Below are 23,225 nucleotides of genomic sequence, written 5' to 3' on the forward strand. Positions count from 1 at the left end.
TTTTGAGTGAAAGGTCAGAGCTGGAGATTAAAAAGCTCTTCTTTATCCTTGTCTTATAGCCCAGTTGCCAACTGTCAGTTCTCTCTTGACACAGTTGATTGCTCCTCCCACATGAAACAATTTCCTCACTTGGATTCCTCCTACCTCGCTGTCTGTTCTTTTCCATCTCTTTTGCTGGTTCTCACTTGTATCACTGCCCCTTTAATATTGAAGAGCTCTGGGGTTAAATCCTTGAATTCTTACCTATCAACATTCATTCTTGGTGATCTCAGCTAAACTCAGGGCTTTATATGCTAATAAATCATAAATTTACATTTCATTTCAGACCTTTCCTCTGAATTACAGACGTGTACATTCAACTGCCTACTCAATATTGCCACTTGAATCTGTAATAAGCATCTGAAATGTGTCATCTCCAAATTAGAATTTCTTATTTAGTACTATGCTGACCCTCCAGAATATACCCATACATACCTTCTCCCAGTTTTTCTCTTCTCAGTCCTTGGCAATCCCATTCTTCCATAGTTCAGGCTAAAATCTTTACCCTCTTTCTCTTAACTTCTATGTTCAATTTCTCAGAAAATCTTGTTGGTTCTACCTTCAAAATATAAGCAATATCTGATCATTTCTCACATCACTTTATTAACTCTACTCTGGTCCAGTCATCTTGATCATCACCATCTGTCACTTGGTTTACTGCTCTATTCTCCTGATCTTTTCCTCGCTTCAGACCTTTGTCTCCTATAGGTTATTCTCAACGTTGCAGTTGGAGTGATTCTTTGAAAAATGTAAGTCAGATCATGTCCCTCCTCTTCTTCAAACCCTCTATTGAATCCTCAGTCTCATTCAAGTCCTTACAAAGTCCACAAGGCCCTACCTCATCTCCTGCTGTTTTCCTCCCACCCACTCCACCCCAGCTTCACAAATCTTCCTCTCCCATCACCTGGAAATCTCTTTCTTTCCTTCCCCCACTTCCTTCAGGTTTCTACCTAAAATTCAGCTTTGTAAGTATAGTCTTCCATAGCCTCCCTACCTAAAATAGCAACAATTGGTCATTCCATAGTTCTCTCCTTTTCCTATTTGTCTTTATATCTTATTGCCATTAGACATACCAGGCATATTGCTCAATTTGTTTATTGTCTGTCTCTCCCACTGGAAGGTGTGCTTTATGAGTACAGGGATTTTGTCTGTCACATTTGGTACTGTATCCTCTAGAATATAGCAGGCTGTCAATACATATTATTTGAATGAATGAATAAATTACCATGGCAAGTGATGTTCTCTTTAAGGTTTACATGATAACCTAAGCCAACAGTTCCTTTTCTATTGATTCCTTTGTTCCCCCCCCCCCACCCTTTTCATTTGGAGATATGAATTATGGAAATATGGCAGGAAATAAATAATCTGAAGAGTCTGAGCCAAGGAGGAGGGGGCTGATGTTCCCAGACAGAGTTAACTCTGGAGAGGCAACTGCTTCCAATTTGCTATAGAATACCTTAAATTTCTCCAGAATATGACATTAACTCAGAGCTGTCCAGGAAGTAGAGTATCTGAGAATTATCTTTAACTCTGAGATGAGCAAACAGCGTGTTTTTTTTTTCTTTTGCATACTTACTCCAGGGGTCTATCTTGTTGAAACATCTAAGATGGGTGATTGCATGGGCCTCCAGGACCATTGTGAATTACAGGCCATCTGCCTCAGGATTTCTCAGACTGGGGGAGAAAGAGGAGAATCTCCATAAAAGTATAAAATGATTCATCTTATATTTCTCTGCATTTTCTCATCAGTGCTCAGTCTGGAAAGAGATTATGACTGTTGGTCATTAAAAGAAAAAAAAAAGTTCTAACTTATGAGCAATCCCTTCTGAGTCTTTTAGGTCATATATATTGTATACCATGATGAGCTGATTTTCCTTATAGATTGTGTCTCTTTTCAACTTCTGTAAAAGTGTTTTAAATTAGATCAAGGCTATTTTTAGTTTTCGTGAAATTGGTTTATAATTAAAATCATGTTTTGTTTTTAAACTTAAGCATATAATATAAAACCATACAAATACTACTAGATGGAAGCAGAGTTAAATATCACACATATAGAAAGTCTAAGCAGTATCAAAGGAATGAGAATGATGTGATTATGAACTACGGAAGGGCAGATGAGAGCATTTATCTAAGATCCTTTGTGGAGACAGACTCATCACCCTTCTATATGTAGTTGTTAGCACTTCAGTCTGAATCAGAACTCTCTGGGGTAGGGAACAGGGAGACTCAAGCAAATATGCTCTTGGGGCTGGCTCTTTACTCTCCTTCAACAGACACTAGCACCTAGACTGAAATTGGAGCCTAATCTCTGATCTGAAGACACACAGATGAAAGCAAAAATGCTACTGTGTTTTCTATCACCCTTTCTGTTCTCTGCTTGTCCCAAGTTACTGGCATTAAAACAGATATGAAAAACATAAGGAAGGCTGAAAGGAAAGCTACCAATCTAATAAGCACCATCAGCCTGGAATATGCTTTATATTCTCAAATGCCTTGCCTCCTCAGACTCTGATATTTAAAGGTTGGGTTAAATAGCTCCCCTTCTGAATATAATGTGTTGGCACATTTTTTTTTTTTTTTTTTTTTTTCTTATTCACTTCTCCTCATGAGGCAGGTGGTGGGAACTAGGTAGTACTGGTCTTTTATTGCCATCTTTAGAGAAAATCTGTTTCCGTATCCTGTATTCACCAGAGGATAAGCTCTTCTGGGTTTTTCCTTTTGCCCTTTCGATATATGGGAGTTAACAGTTCTGGTTGAATTTATGCCCATTTCCAAATGCTTTCTTTATACTTTTTAGTCTTCTGTTATATAACATTGTGGTGCTACAGGGATAATAAATCCAGGGGAAAAAAAAAAACAAAACTCACCTTACTTACTTACTGCCCCAGATTGATCTTAGCTTCAGAAAATTAGCCTCACATAGGGGTTACACATAATGATTACTTTATCCACTGTGCCTGATTGCCTGAATGCTGTTCTGCAATGAAAAATTTGGGGAATTTTCTGATGGCACGACTTAATCATCAAAGTGCCAGTGTTTAAAAGGCCATTACATGTTTCTGTCTCTGTCCATTGGTTCTGCCTGTGTCATCATCTTTACAAAGGAAAATGACATTTCCCCTGTTGGAAGTTGGCAGGATACACATAGAAGGCTTAACTTATAAGGTTCTTTGCACATGAGACTTTTGAGCTATTATATTCCCCAGAAACCCTGGTCATTCAGAGATTTGTGATTCGTAGTATGGAACGTGCTTTGCCAATCTTCCTTCTGCACACAGTATGACAACATTCTCTGCTGTGTTCACATGACCTTTTACATTTATTGTACAGCAGTATTTGCATTTGATTATTTGACCATGTATCTTAAATTATATTCTCTGAACAAGATGTCTTGGTGTACCTCATTGGAGGAGATGCAAAGGGAGAGATACAGGACAGGATTTATCCATTGTCGGATTCACAGGGATTTATGAAACATGTTCCTGACAGCTGTGGTGAGTCTAATGGAAATGACTTTGGAGACAGACGGTTCTGGGCTCCAGTCTTATCTCTGTGGTATACTGTGAATTTGGACAAGTTATTTGGCTTCTCACAAATAAAACAACATATCTGAATCAGTAAGGCAAGTAGCCACTTGGTGGTGTTAGTTTTCTTTTCCCTATCTTTCTGGTTCCCATCTTCACAATTCTGCCTCAATTTAGAGTTTTCTATAGGTAGTACTAGGGTGTCTTTCACTATTTTTATTAATTGAGAAGTTTTTGAAGTATATTTTTTTAAAGGAAGCAGGATGTTTGAATGCTCATGCAGCTCCAAAAAATTATATGAAAAAGACAAACCTAGTATTGCCATGCCAGAGAGATTACTTGAATGAATAAGAGTGGAATATCACAGGAGGTTGAAATTAGAGCCAACCCAAACTGCTGGATGCAATTTCAACTCTTTCAATTGACATGAATATTTTTCTTCCCGAGGAGGGGAAAAAAGCTCTAGCCTGCTATATCTTGTGTTTGTCATTTTTATGTGGGCTGGAAAAGGGAGGGGAAAAAAAAAAAAAAGACAAAGGCAATGGCTCATTATAAGAGTTTACTTGAAACATTCTGAATGCTTCAAGAAATAAAATTAACTAACTTCACAGCTTTACCAGATTGGTGATAATTATATTGGGCTTTTTGTGATTCCAGTGAATGTGGATTTTAATAAAATACCTACTGTTATTGTCAGTTCACTCTTTGCATTATTGTGGGAGAAAAGCTCCTAGTGTTCAATTTCTTGGATATTCATCAAGCCATATATATTATATATTATTTGAAAAAGAAAATTCACCTTATATATTTGTACATATAAATATATATAGTATTTATATATTATATAGAGATATATAAAATAGTTTCAGTAGAATCTTGCCTTTTCTACCCATTTAAGATATACTTCCCAAGATATAGTGTAGGTGGATCTTAAGGTAAGAGACTGTCTTCTGAAGTAAAGTAAAAGGAGAAAAAAAAAGTTATTACAGCTGGTCCTGCCAGAGGATAGAGCTTTAAGAAGCAGGGAAAAGGAAGACCACAGCATAGACCATATGTCATCAGCATACTTGGTTGCCTACTACAGAATCCATTCTGTATAGTTCAGGCAGAGAATAATACAGCCAAGGATGACATAACTTGAAAAATGTTCAGCTGCAACACGGAGTGTCTGAGCAGAACCACCACTGCTGCTACAACCCAGATCTTGACACATATTACATTAAGGTTTAGGTACTCTGACACAGCTCCTTAAAAGAACTAAATACTCTGCCACCATGCTTTCTTAAAGAGCCATCCTTTCATGCAGCTGATACACTATGTTGTTTACTTTCATCTTCAAGATTCACGCAGTTGAATCTTCTTGGGGGACCCATATTACATGCCAGCCCTAAGGCAACATGAGAAATACGGTTTTTAGCTCTTTATCTTCTGTCCTATAGCTGTGAAAGTAAGCTGGAAAGTAAGTTGTAAAGGTTGCTGATTAAACCACTTGTCCTTATCTGCCACTGATGGGATTGGACTGAAAGGTATTACAGCTGTTGCAATTATCTGTACATCTGACTACTGTGCATTATTTTTTAAAAAATGTAAGCACACCCAGACAGAAGTGAGACTTACCGAGTCAGTGATCTGTAAGGACCAGAGTTGCTTACTTGGTTTTCCCTACTCCTTGTCTTGGACATTAGAGTTTTTACTAAAATAAACAGGTAGGACTCATCTAGTCCAAAGATCCAAGTGTAGCCATATCTTCTGTAAGGTATTTTGTAATGCAGAACTTTATAAAGGTAATAAAAGCATTGGTTAGGAATGAGCAAGCCTTTCCTTTGGAATAAGAACTATGTACATTGTATTTCACATTAATTTAACTGTAAATATACAAAACAGACTTCAGTGGGTGTACCATGGGTTCAGATATTAAAGTCTAGTTCTATTTCCTTAAGGAATGCCTGAAGGAATATTTCCATTTTGTTCTGTTCTAGACTCAGCCTTGTCCAAGTTCTGTAAATCTGTCTGTAAACCTTGGCTATTTTTACTCTACATTGGCCCATGTTAGAAGGTCACTTTCTTTTTCCGGGAGTTCTATTACTATTTGCAGAAAATAATTGCTTTTTTCTTATGCACTTGATCAAAATTCTCTTTGAGGTACCCAGGTTTTATGTAATCAACTCTGCAAAATGCTGGGGATCAACTTTACTTGTTAACCCAGGAATGGCTAGACAGTGCTGTTGCCCCCAGACCCCTTTAATCTGAGTCCATTCTTATGATGCCCCGCATTTTCTGTGTTGACATCCATGGCACCCAAAAGAAAAACTGGATTTCCTAGGTTGAGCAGAAACATGGATGTTATGCTAATTCTGGGTAGACACATTTATGCATTGTCTTGCCCACAGGCTGTAAGAGCTCAGGAGTGTTGTTATGTCACCATTTTATGCCACCATCCCATCAGATCCAGAAGTAGTTGGGCTTCATGACAATGTAGGTGCAGAATAAGCATTCTGTCCTCACAGGCCTACAGCCTTGCCAAGTAACCAAACCCTAAGAAACCCTGGTAGGTCACTTACCAAAATGTTTCTGTTCATTTGTCAACAAACTTGTGAAACATAAAAAAAAAAAAAAAAGATATTAGAGATATAGATAATCGTAAGTTAGGACTTAGAATTTACTAAGAATAAAATCTTTAAAATGTAGTGAATTGAAAGATATTTTTAGTTCTGGAAGGTATCTAAGAGTCACCTAATCCAACTTTGCAGAAACCAAAGCAAGGAATAGTTAAGTGATTTGCACAAGATCACATAGCTAGTTAGTATCAAAGCCGAGATTAAAATTCAGGTCTCCTGCCAGCCTGGCTGGGAATGTTTTAAAGGTGCTTAAAGCCAAAGCATGGGTGCTAAGTCCCCACCATCCTATATGAGTCATGTGCGTGCATGATGCCACCTGCCAGAAGGGGCAGCTCTCTGAAGGATGTTGTCTGTATGAAACAACCATGGAAAAATCAACATATAATGTGGGCCACATTCTCAAGCCCCTCTTCTCAAATTCACTGAAGGCTCTCCATTTTGTGACAAAACTGGATTTGAAGTATGTGTAATAAGTGACACTGACATTATTTTCACATCTAAAAATACCTTAAGAGCACTCTTCCTGTTTTTAAAAAATAGCTTTCCATTAGCTTCAGCCAGCCACATTAATTGCTTACGCTTCAAGGCATGATTTTGTTTGGTTTGCTTTGCTACCCGATCCTCTTAGGGGGAAAGTAAGGGAGGTTCATGAGGGGGTTTAAAATGAGAGAAATTAATTGTTGAATTTTTATACTTATCAGTAAGTGCTTTATATATGTATGTTTGTATGTATGTAAGTATGTTTGTATGTAAGTGAAAATACGTTTGTATGTAAATGAAAATAATTGTAGTCACTACATTTCTGGTTTTCACAAACTTTGTTGTCAACATAGAATCGTTTTCCATCAGTGTATAAAAAGCCATATCTGAGTTTTTAAGTGTTTACTTGAATGGGGAAAAAAGAGAGTAGGGATTAGCAACATTCGTATTAGCTGTGGGGTTCTGAGCTTGGATTCTAGCTTTCAGCTATCCAGGTTCAACTCCAGATCTTCCATTTCTAAGCTGTGAGATCCTAGGCAAGTTACTTACCTTCTCTTTAGCTCAGTGGTTTCATATGTAAGACGAGGATGTGAACAGAACCTAGCTTTTAACAGTGTTGGGAGATGGAGCTGATGTTTGTCAAGTACGTTCCATGGGCCTTGTTCAGAGCTAGTGCCCCATATTAGTATTCAGCATTTCTAGTTTCTGTTCATATTGGTTTTTTATTCACTCAAAAAGTATTTATGGAGCACTTACCACATCCCAGGCACTGTTCTAGGCACTGGAGTCACAGAAATGACAGATGAAGTCTCTATTCTTATAGAATTCTGAACATTTTCTAATACACAATAAAAATCAGGAGGCAACCAGGAAATGTATACACACAGAGAAAATATAATTTTCTCTAAGAAACTTTGTGGTAAGTTTTGGGAGACACACTGTAAAAAGTTTTAAGTGCACTTCAAATAATTTTTTTAAAATAAATATAAATGAGTAAATACATTCCACATAGCTTCCAATTATTTATTAAATGTTCCCAATTAAAAATATCGAAGAACTGAGAGAGCGGTTAATAATCTAGGGTCTTACCTGGTAGGATAAGTTCCTGGAACTGGTGCTGCCCCTGATTCTGGGAAGGAGAGGACCAGGCATTGGCACAGCTCTTATATGATGTTCCTCATTCCTTGAGGGAATGGAGTTGCTGGAAGTTCTTGTCAGGGGCTCTGCAGATATCACCCACAGCTAAGATTTTTTCATTTAGAACCACTGTTCTGTTCCAGCGAATGGAAGTGAGCTGGAAGAACGGCCATGACACCGACCCTCAGCTAAGCAGGAGTCATGCCTTGGGCACAGGAAGACTGGAAAACCTAACCATTCACATTACCTGGCTCTCTTTACTCTTTCTCTCCAATAGGTACAACTCCTTCCTTCCCTTTTGATGCATAAACACAAAAACCTTTTAAAAGTCATCCATCTTTCTTCTTGAAACATGGATGTCTGTACAAACACCTCCATTCTGTATCTTTCTCATCTTAGAATGGGATTACAGCCCACTAAATCCATCATAAATTGAAAATATCTTAAGCTGAAAATGCATTTAATACACCTAATCTACAGAATATCAGAGCTTAGCTCAGATCCCCTTAGGTTACAGAACACTTACACTAGCTGACAGTGGGCAAAATCATCTAACACAAAGCCTGTTTTATAATAAAGAGTGGAATAGCTCATGTAACTTATTGAGTACTGTGCTGAAAGTGGAAAACAGAATGGTTGTCAGTATACCTGTTATTCACCCTTGGGATCGAGTGGCTGACCGGGAGCCGTGGCTCGCTGCCACTGCCCAGAATCACGAGAGAGGATCACTAAACCAGGAAAAGATCAAAATTCAAAATTTGAAGCATGGTTTCTATTGGATGCAAATAGCTTTGGTACCATCACAAAGTTGAAAAACCGTTAAGTCCAAACATCGTAAGTCAGGGACTGTTTGTGTTCTTCAGTTCCAAATGACCTCAAAGGATCATTTAGAGTTGAAGATTAAATGACAGAGAGAATGATAATGAAAGATGGAAAATGATATAACTATAATTTTAGCTACATTAAAATATGATGCCAATTATACAAACATAATTGTTTGGATTTTTAAATTAATATTGATAGATTAGAATGAGTAGTTTTCAGAGAGAAATTCTCTTCTGACACGACTGCCTTTTTCTTTTTTTTTTTTCCTTCAGTGAGCATTGTCACAGTTGTCAACATCAGGCTTCATGGCTTTTGAAACCTTAAACTTTAATACAATTCTTTATCCATGCTGGAAAGTACTATCCTTTTCGGATAAATTTGAAGTCTCATTCAGGTTTCTTACAATCATGTAAGCAGAGAGCACACTATCATGATCTGTGGCAACATGGATGGGGCTGGTGTAGATCATTAAAATGCTAGCAGTGTCTCTTTCAAACTGCATTCTCTGCATTTTAGCCCAGAAATAAAATATGAGAATTTTTAACCTCTAAAATATTTTTAAAGTTTCAATTGTTGTAAGTGGTTCCATGTCTCAAACTCTTAATGTCATAATCTATAAGTTAATGGTCCTTTGTAGACAAAACTAATTTCTGCAGAAAATATTTAGCCACTTAAAAATACCTGGCTATTTATAGAAAAAAAATAACGTAAGCCACTTTTCTTTCTGGAAGATGCTGGTTTTCTCTGAAATTTGCACAATGGGGATGAGAATTTTTATTTTATTTATTTAAAACATATGTATAGAATATTTATTTTGTGCTAAGAACTGTTTTAAGTGCTTTATAGGTGGCAATTCATTCAATCCTCATAACCTATGAGAGAGATGGTATTATTATTATTATTATTAATTTCCACTTTACAGTTAAGGAAACAGCTCAGGAACTCAGAGAGGTGAAATAACTTGTCTAAGGTTGTACCACTCATAAGTAGCAGAGCCAGGAGTTAATCCAGCCCAGAGTCCCTGCTCATAGCCACTATGTACTGCTGCCCCTTGCAGCATGTTGTAGTGTTACCAAGGCAGGTGAGCTCAGAAATGTACCCATCTGACCAGCCATCTGACTGCCCTTCTGGCCCCTCCAGGCTGTCAAAGTTCCCTATGGACCTAAACCTCTGGTGAGACCAGATGTGTACACCCATGGGACTTACACCTGATTCTAGATACATATTGAGACAATATAAGAGGGCTGAATTCTCATTAGCTTTTTTAAAAGCAGCAACTAAGCCATAACCTATCTACTTTCAACCTGCCTTTCCATTAGATTAGGTATCTGTATCAATCATAGTATCAACAAAAAGCAAATGACTCATTCAAATTAGGAAAACTTGAAATGTTTAATAAAGGGACTCTCTGGAGGGAGAGAATCATGTAGAGGGCCTGTGACCTTCAGTTGAAGACAGACCTCCAACAGAGAGGGCTCAGGGAATGAAAGCCCAGACCTCACTCTCCTCCCTTCCTCCAGTCTCCTGAGGGGACTCCCTGTTGGCTGACCAGAGGCCAGAGGGCAAGGGAAGTCACTGCTGTGGTCCATCTAGGTCAGCCTCCAGGCTTGGTGCAGGGTGATAATAAGAGGTCAAACTGAGTGGGTCAAATGTAAGATATTTGGTGCAGTTTTACCAATCCTGTACTTACACACACACACACATACATATATACACATACCTTCAGGGCAGGATTTCCTATTCTTTCACTGGAAATTTCAGTCCTGTATTTATCTCAACTTCTTCAGTACCTTAGAGAGATTCTGAGAATTCGAAACTTCAGCATCACATGTATCTTGTCTTTTTTGGCACATTCTTCAAGTCTGTTAAAGTCCTTTTGAATTCCAGTTTGGTCATACAGCACATTCAAACCCAGGAGCTGCCTCTCAGAACCTCTTGGAAAGATTTCTAATATACTGATTTTTCAGGCCTGCCCCAGAGCTTCAGTCAATCTCAGATGAGGTCCAGGAATGCATACATGTTTTTTTGTTGTTTCTGATTCCCTAGGCGACCCTAATGTAGCCAGTTGAAACACAGGCATCTGGGATCCCTTGATACGACAGCCTCAACACAAAGTATGTGACATTCCACTAGACACTTTTATAGTTTTCCCAGAAATTCAAGGATCTTCCACAGTAGCTAGATGTGGGAGTGTGGAGTGGAAAATCAGAATTGCCTGGGGATCTTTTCTTAGCCTCATTATCTCACCCCCGTCTGCCAAGCTGTCCTTTCGAATCCTCTCCCTACCACCGTTGAACTGCTGTCATTGAAGGGATCATGCTGAATTCCTCCGGGCTTCCAGAGAAGAAAAAGTGCTAAGACCCCTGAATTCATCAGTAATATTCTTTATATTATTGGTTGACTTGTTTTGCATTAACTTTACTATTTACATTTCTCTGTGTTGTGCTAAAAAATTATCTGAGTAGACTTTGTAAATATTATACTAAGCCTAGATCACATTCACCAAACCCACCCACCCACCCATCCACCTATTCATCCTTCCTTTCTTTCGTCCACACATAGTAATTGTTCTAGGAGCCAGGCACTGTTCTAGGCCTTAGGGATACCATAGTGAGCAAGACAGTTGAGGTCCCTGCCCTCTTGAGCGTACATGCTAGTGGGGGAAACAAACATTCAATAAATAAATTCATCAGTAAAAAACATTTTGAAGATGGATATGTGCCTTGCATAGATCTGGGGGATGAGCATTCCAAGCTGGGGGAGCATCAAGTACAAATGCCTGGAGACAGGAAAGACACTTTAGTCTTTAAACAAGACATGAGGCCATTTCTGCATGACTTGTCCTTGTCAATTCTGTGCTGACCAGTAAAGAAATACCCTTGTCTATTCTAGGTCTCATAAACCACCTCTTCAAATACCTCCTGAAAAATATTACACACACTTTTAGCCAGTCCGTCTTTACTAGTGCCTGTAGTAGAGTAGAATAAAACAAACACATAAAAACTGCTGGTCGTAAGCCTTGCCAGCAAATATTGGTACCTCTTTCCTCCAGGGGCTGCTGATCCAAGTTATGTGGGTCCAGAAGCTTCTACAATTTCAAGGGCCCCCTTCAAGAAAAATAACACAACATTGCAAAGAAAAAATTGCTAGGGCCTCACCCATGCAAGTGAAGGGCCCAGAAGCTTAAGACTAATTGGCTTCATGGTAGATCCATGTCTGCCTGGCCCTTTTCTGCTGCCCAGAGAGTGAATCAGATCACAGAGAGAGCCCTGGGGAAGAGGCCTGGCAGGTCCCAGGGCTGTGAAGGCCGCTGTTGCCCACAAGCAGTGAGGAAGCCTGCTCCTCCTGCCAACAGCCAGGGGACCCTGACGACGTGGTTACATCAGAACAAGTGTTCCTTTCCCTCTCCTCACCAGCTGCCCTGGAGAACAGGGCCCACTGTTTTAGGGTCTCCTGCCCCCAACTTAGTCTGAGGAAATAAACCAAAGAAAAAGATGTAGGCTGCCACTTCGTGGTTTAGAAGGAAGCTACCAAAGGAAGCTTTAAGGAAGTAAAGGAAGATAGGCTAAGTAAATAAATATCAAACAATGCAAAGTAGGAGGTGCTTAGTGCTGAAAAAGGCAGACGGAGAAGCGGGTGGATAAGGATGGAGCTAATGGAGAGATCTGGGTAGGAGGGTATATTGGTGCACTTAGAGGAGGAGGTCTAGGATATGGGGGGTGGGGGGGTTAGAGACCTAGTAAGGGCTGGGAGGGGGGGTGGAAGTAGTGGGTGAAAGCATCAGAAAGATGGTAGGAGGTGGGTGTGTGCAGGTGGAGGGGAAGAGCTGGTGGGGGGTGGTGTAACTGTAGGGCAAAATAGGGATTCATTCGGGCCTCTGAAAAGCAATTCTTCCTGCCTTGTATGAAGTGTTTCATTTCGTAATTAGTTCTGATTCTCAGAAGAAATTTCTTGTGAATAAAGAAGACTCAGACCTCTTACATTATCAAAACAGAGGCTTATCATCATCACAGTCAGAACCTCTGCCCTGACTTTGGCCTGGTTTGAGGTAAGGAAACCGTTTGTTTTGACTTTTGCCTTCCAGGCAATAATAATGAGCTTTTTAATTAGCATCACCATCCTGGTTTTCTGTGGGCACTCCGACAATGCACAGCTTTTTCTTACTCCTGGAGGTCACTTACTACCTTTCACTAAGTATCTGGTATCAATCTTTGTCCTGCTTTTAGAATCCTATATATTAAATGTCATATGACTTACAATGGCTTGTTTTAAACGTCCAGTTGTTAAGACTTAATATATACAGTGCAGTTCTGAAACAGAGAAGAAGAGTTGTCTTTTTTTCTTTGTGGGGGTGAGGGTAAGATGTTAGATGTGCTCTGAGAGTATGACCTTAAGGAAACTGAAAGCAAACAGAAGGTGTGGTCAGGGAGAGGTTTCTTTTCGAAAATCTTCTTCCTCTCATGGTGTGTTGCAAATCAAATGGCTTCAGAGCCATTGTGTGATCAGCACTGAGGACAATCTCAGATGTTACTGTTGAATGGCGCAGGCAAGCCTGAGATCATCCTGAGCCCCTGAATGTCATCTTTAAAAAGGCTTAGTTGTCTACCCACGTGTGACTTTTGACTGGATGTTACGTTTAGATTTACGTGTATGAGCCTCGATTTTTCAAAAGAACAGAAAACTATTTTGTTTCTGAAGGTTCACAGTTTTGGTTGTATGTTTGCACAGTGCCTTATACCCAGACTACTTTAATAGGTGAAATCATTTGCAAAGAAGGACAGCCATTTCCTTGCCAGGGCACAGTCCAGTATGGGGGTTTTCTAAATGCTAATTAATTCCAACCTCAACTATTTCACCTGCTCTTTCAAAGGCTGGCAGCTTGTATTCATCACCTGAATGACAGCTGTTTCTAACCTCTTTTCCCTGGAAAGAAATAAAGAAATTAAATAAGGCTTTTGCATGCTAATCAGTGACATTCTGAAGTGACAGTTGAAAAGTGCTCCAGTATGTGTAAGGCAGGCTTGAATTGAAAGATTTTGTCTACATCAACCAAGTGCTGAATTTTGACTTGATACTTGTGAGGTGTAGGGGGAGAGAGTGGCAGGCAACCGATGAGACAGTATTATCACAAGTGAGGATGTAGATAAGATGAATCATTAAAACAGACTTTATGTATATTAAATGTCTACACTGAAGCAATTTTAACAATATACATTTTTACGCAAGTTGTGTAGGCTTTGCCAAAGCAACTTAATACAGATTTTGTTTGTTTGTTTGTTTGTTTTTGTGGTACGTGGGCCTCTCACTGTTGTGGCCTCTCCCGTTGTGGAGCACAGGCTCCGGACGTGCAGGCTCAGCGGCCATGGCTCACGGGCCTAGCCGCTCCGCAGCATGTGGGATCCTCCCGGACCGGGGCACGAACCCGCGTCCCCTGCATCGGCTGGCGGACTCTCAACCACTGTGCCACCAGGGAAGCCCTTAATACAGATTTTTTTTCTCTTTTTATCCTTTGGATTTTTATCCAAGTTAAAATACAGGTAGACACAGCAAGTGCTTTATAAGTTGTTTTTCCTTTTGAGTTTAGTCGCTCTATTTAATTGTCTCATAATAATGGCTGATACATATTGTTCCCCAGTCACAGAGCGGTCTTTTGTCAAAATGGAGTTTGTTTTCTACTATACTTTCAATGTCTACTTTTTATAATCATGACTGGGATTAAGAGCATTTGACTGATTTTCCCCTAAACAAAGTAATTGCTGTATGAGAAATATCTTCTCGTATAATAAACATGCTCCTGGTGCAGTTTTGTTTTGTTTTTTTAATTAATTTATTTATTGATTGGTTGATTGAGTTTTGGCTGTGTTGGGTCTTCCTTGCTGTGAGCGAGCTTTCTCTAGTGGCGGCGAGCAGGGGCTACTGTTCGTTGCGATGCGCGGACTTCTCCTTGCGGTGTCTTCTCTTGTTGCGGAGCATGGGCTCTAGGCGTGTGGGCTTCAGTAGTTGTGGCATGCAGGCTCAGTCGTTGTGGCTCGCGGGCTCTAGAGCACAGGCTCAGTAGTTGTGGCGCACCAGCTTAGTTGCTCCGCAGCATGTGGGATCTTCCCGGACCAGTTCTCGAACCCATGTCCCCTGCATTGGCAGGCGGATTCTCAACCACTGCGCCACAGGGAAGTCCCCTGGTGCAGTTTTGAACAGGATTATTTACCTTCGTGAAGGACCAACATCTAGATATTAATAGTGGATTATGTTCCTTGATTTGTTTAAAGGCACCTGCCACTGTTACCTTCCGCCTGTTCCTGACTTTCTATAAGGCCCCAGGTGGTATTGTTCAGCTACAAGTTCTATATATCTCAGAGTATATGTACTTCATTAATTTAAATACAAAAAGTTATGTTCTTTTTTTCTTGATGTTTTAGTGTTATTATAATTAGTAATTTACTGTCATATGGCAAAATTAACTTCTGTTGGTACACAGTTTTGTGAATTAACACATATATAGCTTGGGTTATCACAATTAGAATACAGAACAGTTTTATCATCCCCTAAAGCATCCTTGTATGCTATTCCTTTATAGTCAGTTGCTCTGGATCAAGAAGCACATACCCCAGGATCCTCTTTCCTTTATGGTTGGGATTCTAGATTGCCCATGAGAACTGGTGTGGGAACTGGTAGGCAAAAGACAAGCCGGATGTGTGGGCAGATGTGGGATTCCTGGTGGCTTTGTGGCTTGAGAACCACTCACTTCACTGCTGCAGATGGTGACCACTGGTGGAATCCTTCCAGAGACTGCAGAACAGCCTCCCCATAAGCCTTTGGGAACCACCACTTTGGTGCTTCAGGAAGAGGTCTCCAGGTCACCTCCTTGTCCTCTGACTGCAGCTTTCCAGAACTTCCGCATGACTTTCCTGACCTTTATCCTCTCCAGTTGCCCATCATTTGTGTAAACCCTAATTCTTCTATTAAACCCACTGCTCCTGGAATATCTTCAGGTGGTTTGTATTTAGGCCCAAACCCAGACTAATAAGCTATACTTTAAAGAGCAATTTTGTATTTGTGGCCAGTCTTTACAACTTGGGAGATTTCTCTTTGAAGTCCTAATTGCCATTTTTTCTTTGAAAAAAATCAGAAAATCAGGAAACACTGGACAAGCATTCTCGTCCAAAGACAATCACCTGGAACTGAGTAATGGCTGACCCCTTTAGAAAAGATATGATCCTCCATTTCACCACCCAGCCCACTTCACTCATTATATCATCTTCCTGAACTTGGCAACCTTTGCATTTGTGCCCCTCCCTCTCTGAGTAATATCACCTTAGTCTGAGAAACAGAATTTAATACAATAAATATATTAGTCTACCAATTACAAAGCTGTTTCCTAGGAACTCCTCAGTATCTGGAGATGTGCAAGATGAACCCAATGTCTTCAAAGAGTTTGGGGCAAAAACTGAAGGGCATGCAAATAAGCACAGGACTTTCGTATCATAACAAAGTATGTGGAATTATCCTTTTGTAAAACAAAAAAGTAGGCTCACTAGCTCACTATTTGGGTATTTTTAAATTATCCAAATAGATTTTTCAGATTGCTTTATATGGCAGTGTCATTTGTTATTAATGCTCTAATTCTTATTGATAAATTTTATCTGCATTTCATTAGGAATTTCATAAAATGTGAACTTAATGAATGTTCTGGAATAAATGCAAATTAATTTTTTTCAAGTAAGTATTTATTTGTTTAGAATATTTTTTTGTTAATCATTGTCCCTTTTTTAACATATATATATTTAAATGCATATATATATTCATATCTTTATAAAAGGATATATGTCACAAAAAATTGAGCTTAAATATTTTCTCCCAGATATTGCTCAGAATAAATACAAATATCATTATTAGGCTAATTAATCCTACATGAAAATAAATCCACACTTAGAGTTGCTTAATTAGAGTGTTAACCTGCTCTCTTTTAAATTTATTTTTTTATTTTACTTTTCCTCTGCTTGATGTTTCACGAACATGATAGTATATAATTTTCGAAGCAGGCTTTTTACTTTACGTTGAGGTGTTTTTTAATATGTTAAAGTAAAAATATGGTAATAAGCCATTGATCACTGTAAGGTCGGTACCTGTTGAATTTTGTTTTGTTTTGCTTTCCTGCAGGTTAAAGTAGACCTTGTTTTATCGGTGTAGAGAAAATGATGTAGGTGCTTCATAGTGGGCAGATAATAGCACACTCCAAATAGTAATTCATAGAAACTCCTTTTTAAAAAAACAATTTTTTTAAAAATAATTCACTGTATTTGGTCTGATCTCATTTTGGAGGGGAGGTAAGAGATCCAAATTTATGTTCTCTCCCAGTTGCTGTTATAATTATGGGCAATGTGTACTTTGTTATATGTAGATAAGTGTATATAAATATATATATATTTTTTTTTCTATTTTTTGGTGGAGACAAAGAAGACATTTATTTGGGCAACTCAAAAGCTTGTGCAAGTTTGATCCCTTCCAGATGGCCATATATCTGGCCGCCAGATCCGTGGCTCAGCCCCTTCCCTGTCTCCTAAATATCTCTGTGCTTTTCTGTGAGTAAAGCACATCTTGGAGTTGGTGGGAGTTCCCTGTTAAGGCAGCTCCCAGTTTCACAGAGCAAGCTGGGGAATAACTTCTGTTGTCTTGCAGAAAAGGTTCACATAATTCAAAAAATGTACCTCTTTAAAAAATGCATCTTGCCTTACAAGGATGTATCTTCCTTTGCTGTAGAGGCAGAGAAGCAAAGTGAAGAGACGAGACATTGAGAAAGCCAGCATAGCTCAATTGCTGGCTCTGTCATTGACTGGCTGTGTGTCCTTGGTGTGCTCTGCAAACTCCCCGAGCCTCGGTTTACTTTCCATAAATGGGACCACCAGCAGTATCTACCTCACAAGGCTGGTGTAAATGTTAAGTGCAATGATTCAAGTAAGGGGTGGAGTAGCACTGTGCTTGATCCATAATACGGGCAGCGAGCAGTGACTAATAGTAATAACATAAATTGGTGCTAGGGCGTTGGTACTAAGACAGTGGTTCTCAAATTTGAATGTGCATCAGAATCACCCAGAGGGCTTATTAAAGCCCAGATCTCTGGGCCCCACTTGCAGAATTCTGATTCAGTAGGTCTGGGTGGGGCACCAGAATTTGCATTTCTAGCAAGTTCTCAGGTAATGCTAATGCTGTTGGCCCTGGGACCACACTTTGAGAAGCACTGAACCAGGCATTCATACTCCACACTACTCCTCTTGGGTAGTTTGGTCAAGGATCAGAAGGCGGCTGAGCTCCTTCAGCCTTCAGGCAACATTTTTAAACCATGACCCCCTTGGCTCATTGCTGACCCAGTATCTATTTATCGAGGTGCCACAAAATAGGAATCCCTGTCTTGACTCACAGCTCTCTCAGATATTTACACCCACATATACAGCATTCTACACCTCATCAACACTTTCTCTCTTGGTTTACACATCCTGAACTTTCAAGGAACCGCTCACTGGCTTACCCCAGAGCAACTGTCACTCCAGGAGCTCAGCACAGGACTGTCACCAGGCTGCCACAATCTCAATCTCACTTCCCTTCGGCACAGAGCCCATGTCACACCCCTGTGCCCACACCACCGCTGATTGCAGTCCCGTTGGTGCAGATTTCATTGTGCTCCGACTACTTTTCAAGAGAGAATCTTTCCCTTGGATTTTGTCGGAGGAGTGTTGGCATATTGCGAAGCAGACAGCGCACAGATACTTGAAGGGAGCGGGGAGTGGCCATGAACCAAACGTTTCCATCCCCTCGCACTTAACTGAAACGCTTGCCTTGCCTTGGTGGTACATTGTTCCAATCAGCCTCTTAACTAGCGGTGGGCCCTTCTCGAACACCACTTGCTTATTTTGGCTTCAAATGTGGGTGGCATCTGTCACTCATTATTTGTGACAGGCCTTTGCTAAGTGCTGTACATACAGCATCTCCTTTCATCTTTCCAGTGAGTCTATGGCCTGGGAAACGGGGTGGCAAAGGCATCCATGTGACAACAACTAGGACTGTTCCCAGGAGCTCTGATGGAAATATCGACCCGCCTCTGACCTCTTGCCGATGCCCTCGGTTGGCTAAATCTGTGGTGCTGCCCGCTGAGTCAGCCTCCCTGGGCCTAGAGCAGGGTAGAGAATCCATCAGGATGCAGGCAGAGGGCAAAGAATAACTAGTCCCTAGGGGAAAATTTAAGAAGCTAAGGCTTTGCAGTATTAAGGACCTTGCCCAAGGTAGAACTTTTACCAAGTAACAGAACTGGGACTTGAAACCAGGACCGTTTGACTCAAATTGTAGTCATGTCAGTGGAGCATACCTTCCTTTTAGGAGTCTGAAAAACAGGTTGGCATTATTACAGAACAAATTATGTGTACAATCAGTGCTATTCTTTCAAGTGTATGAGTAGATGGAATCCTCCAGGTGGAAGTGTTCTCTCCTCTATTCTGAGATACCCTAAAATGGAAGGGTCAGTAGTCACTTATTTGTGAAAAGTATGCACATTTTCCCCTCTGATAGACACTTGGTCCTGAGTGCAACTATCAGAATTATGCCTTAGGGATCTGGCTTTTCTCTGCCCCTGGGCATACATTTAACCATGTATTCCATTTAACTAAAGCATTCACTTTAGTTCCAGAAAGATTTTTTTTTTTTTCTCTCTGTAGAATCAAAACTCAGGTGTGGGTGCCTACAAAGGGAATTGACTTTTCAAAAATAAAAACTTTATACACATCTGAGTTTGAAAATTTTAACTCCAATTTAAGTTCAGCATAGAAAGAATACATGATCATTTAGTGGAAGAAATTCGTCTTTAAAAGAAGGTTATTACCTTGCTCTCACAGAGCACCCACTTTCTGAAGAAGTCCTTCTCCCTTTCAAAGGCAGAGTTTTATTATTGAGTTTCCTGTAAATGTTCAGATGTGACTTACGGGTCAAAAAAATCACAGTTTAAGTGTATTGGATGGATTTTCAGAAATAATTTTAGGTCACTGCTTATTTCAGCTGAAGCATCCACCTGACAGTGAATAAAAAGTATTGCTGATGCTTGGGTAAGCTGACTGCCTGGTGAGCTAGGCTGCTTTTAAAGAATATTCTCTCACCCATGGTAACAAACATGACTGGTTCATTCATTTATTCATTAATTTTTTTCTTCTCTCTCTGTATAATTGAGTGCCTATTATGTGACAAACACGACGCCTCAAACACGCTTATATGTTAATTTTACACTTGGGCAAAAGACTGCTGTGGTAGGTATGATTGTTGAGAGTGCCTGTCATGTGCCCAGCACTTAATACATAATCCTCCAAGCTTCTCCGTGACCCTATTATATTCTTACAATAATTTCCACTTTACTCTTGTTCAGCTCAGAGAAATCGAGCAACGTGGTGAAGGTCACAGAGTTAGTACACGGTACAGTTGTTATTTCAACTCAAGTACATATGAAGACAAATACTCTACTGTGCTACCATATTTGTACCTATTGTCCCTTCTTGAGCATCTGTGAGGTTGTCACCTCAGCTGAACTCTTGGCAGTCAGAGACATACTGGATCCTGATGTCTCGGCTTCTGAAAAATCTAATTATTGAAAACTTGGGACAGGGCTGAAGTAAGAGTTGGGGTCATATTGGGGTAGAAGGCTCTTGAGACTTGGACCATAACAAGGTTGGGTTCTTTCGTTCCATGCTACTCGAATGGCCCATGCTGTGTTTTCCAGAATTCACACTGTCTGCAGACACTGGATGCTCGTTAGGGACCCCCTTACACTCCCTCTGGTCCAGGGGAGATGATTCTTCTACCAATCTCCTCTATTATGGGACATGGCCATCTTACCTGGGCCTAAGGGAATGACTGGATCAGAATCCCAGGATTCAGAAGAGAGAACTGAGTCCACGGTTTCATGGGACTTGGGCAGGGCTTAAACACTAGGATTCTGGAATCTTTTAACAAAGTAAGGATGACCCCTCTAAAGCCAGGGATCTGGTCCCATTAATGAACCAGCAAGCCCAGTAAGAGCTGGGGACATACATAGGCAGGACTACAGTAGCTATACTTTGACAGCCATGATTGTGTTAGGTTCATTGTTTCAGAGGGTGACGCAAGGATCTCTGGGGAATAAGGCCCTTGTTCTAAGCTTACTCCCCTGATGACCTCTGGACTTCAGGGTCTCCACTAAAGGAAGTGTCTGGAATTTGGAGAGAGGTAGCTTCTTTTATTCCGAGAGATATTTCCTGGGCCCCAGGGCAATTGGAGGCCTGTTTTATGGATAATGTTTTAGTGGCCAGGAGAATCTGCTCTTTCAGGCTATAGTCCTCAAACTTGGAAGTCATGGAAAGGCTAAGGACGACTAACTGGTTTACTGGGTCTGGCTTTTTATGCAAGGTCACTAGGCAACTGCTTCAATTTAGTGTACCTTCCTCCAGTATCAAGCTTGTACATGGAGAACTAGTGTAACCCAACAATCATCAGATTTCTTTATGTATCAGTGGTAGTCAGTTGGGGCATGAGTCTTGAGCATGTAGATTACAGGGGTGGAGTGTTTGAGCCTTGACTTACCGCAGTGGTCTGTGGAATTCACGAATGGGCCAGCTCTGGAACCATGGCTGCTGTCTAGGAGGTTTCAGAGGAGGTATCAGATCCCTGTACATAAAGGAATTGAAGTTCAGGAGCAAAATATCCAGTCCTTATAGAGCTGGGGTATCAAGTAGGTAACTCTCCACGGGTGCAGAAGCAGGAGCCCTGTTATGGGTAAGTCAAGTCCACAGCTAGACTTGTGCTTTGCTCAAAAATGGTGACTAAGTTTCATCTCAGGTACCTCCTTGATCAATCAGTAATGGCTGCTTGGGGCACTGTGAGGAAAAAGATTCTGAGGCTCTGCCTCAGCTCAGTGAGGAAGGATGTCATGCTTGATTCATAATGTCTGTCACCTGCTTGAGGTAAGCGAGGAGCGTGGCACATGTGCTGCACGTTTGTCATTCCTGATTGGCTTTTGTAGCTACTGCTGTAGGGCTCTGAGGGTGGCATTGGTCCCCACACTGGGCAAGACAAACCCAAATGGTGAGTAAGGTCACCTAAGCAGCCCACTTCTCCAGCACAGCTGTTTAGAACTATTCCCATATTTTCCAAGTTCATGAAATCATGACAATCCTCTGTGCTCAGAAGATAACCTCTTTGGCTTTCCTGAAAGGAAGGAAGACATTGGACAAAAGTTCCCCTGCTTTCCTGGCACCATCACTCAATGTCTCTTATCTTCCTCCATCTTTCCTCTTGTGTTTTTTTTTTTTTTTCCATGACAGAGGATGAAGTATCCTCTGTCCATTTTAGGCCTGGCTTCTCGTCCTTTTTGTTCCAGGTCCATTACTCATAACTTAAAGGAAAATAGCTGTTGTAGAGAAATAAGGTTTGATTGGAAATGGATTCCCGATCTCAGAGGCCCCTCCCACACCATCCTGCCCTCCTCTAGGTGTGGGCATGATTTTCACAAATTACTATTTGTCTTTGTTTCAAATTAATTTCACTCTGTCATCAAACTATCAGATTGCAGTCCCAGTGCTAACTAACTGGGCATGGAATTTGCATAATTTTGTAAAATACAAGCAAAGGGAAGTGGAAATTTAGCTTCCTGGTTCCCACCATCTGCTGAGTATGTCTCACATTGGTCTGATTTTGTTTGATTACCCTGGTTGAGGTTCATGGTCAAATATAATGAAAGTGAATGTAATGTTGCCATCCAGTAGTTCAAAAGAAATGTAATTCATATCTGGTACTAAAATTGTGTTTTGGTGTTAAGAACTATGCTCAGAAGCAGGTCTTGAATATTATAATATTTCCAGTTTATTTGAAGTTGAGATTGTGGACTGTAGTTATGTTTTCTGAATTTGCTCTCTTCCTAAATTGACCTTATGCAGAAAACAGATTATTAATATTTAAGTCATTAATCCCAGTACTGTCTTCCTTCAAAGGCAACCCACATGTCTCTAACTCAGAACATTAGTATCAATTACAAAGTTTTCTTGCTTACTTGTACAATCTTTGTTAGCTGAGTTTTATAGTATTTGCTAGATCTTTCTGTACCATGTATCATCAGAGAGAACATGTTTTTTTCATATCATGTACGTATATATTCGTTTTTATACTGTGCTTGTGCACCTAAAAGTGATTTTTTTTTTATGTAAGTCTTCACAAACAGGGAATTGTGAGATCTGGTATCTAAAATCCTCCTGTTTGAAGGAACGTGAATTTCTGCTAAAAAAGAAATAAATAAGTGTACTTCTTGCATATTTCTTTAAGATAGAGGGAGAAGGAAGTAGTTCTGTTGGTTGGTTTCTTTAAATTAGACTTGGAGAGACTGGCAGCAAGAAAAGAGACAAAAATCACTTCTTTTTTCAAGAAAGGAGGGAGAAATTGAAAATGCCTTTTACAAGGGAAAGGCACAGTATGGGGCAGTTTGTGACAAAATTTTAATGAAAAGCAAAGCTTCTTTATTGAAATCTAATAAATAATAGACCAGAAAAAGAAGGCTTAGCCATTTTATTTTTAAATGAGATGGTGAAGCAGTTAAATTGGA

At 40.1% G+C, this 23,225-nt stretch overlaps 1 protein-coding gene and 1 long non-coding RNA gene across 2 annotated transcripts in view; one reads left to right on the plus strand and one right to left on the minus strand.

The window, feature by feature from the left end:
- The window catches only part of MACROD2 (mono-ADP ribosylhydrolase 2), a 1,989,932-nt gene that overhangs the window by 908,205 nt on the left and 1,058,502 nt on the right, over window positions 1-23,225 (plus strand). The window lies entirely within an intron of this gene.
- Window positions 1,595-8,014, minus strand: LOC132438648 (uncharacterized). The gene is made up of 3 exons (XR_009522209.1): window positions 7,751-8,014; window positions 6,125-6,153; window positions 1,595-1,713 (listed from the first exon to the last, which is right to left on the minus strand). It is a non-coding gene; the product is annotated as an uncharacterized lncRNA (long non-coding RNA).

The sequence above is a fragment of the Delphinus delphis genome, chromosome 15, assembly GCF_949987515.2.
Source record: "Delphinus delphis chromosome 15, mDelDel1.2, whole genome shotgun sequence".
In the NCBI taxonomy this organism is placed as follows: Eukaryota; Metazoa; Chordata; class Mammalia; order Artiodactyla; family Delphinidae; genus Delphinus; species Delphinus delphis.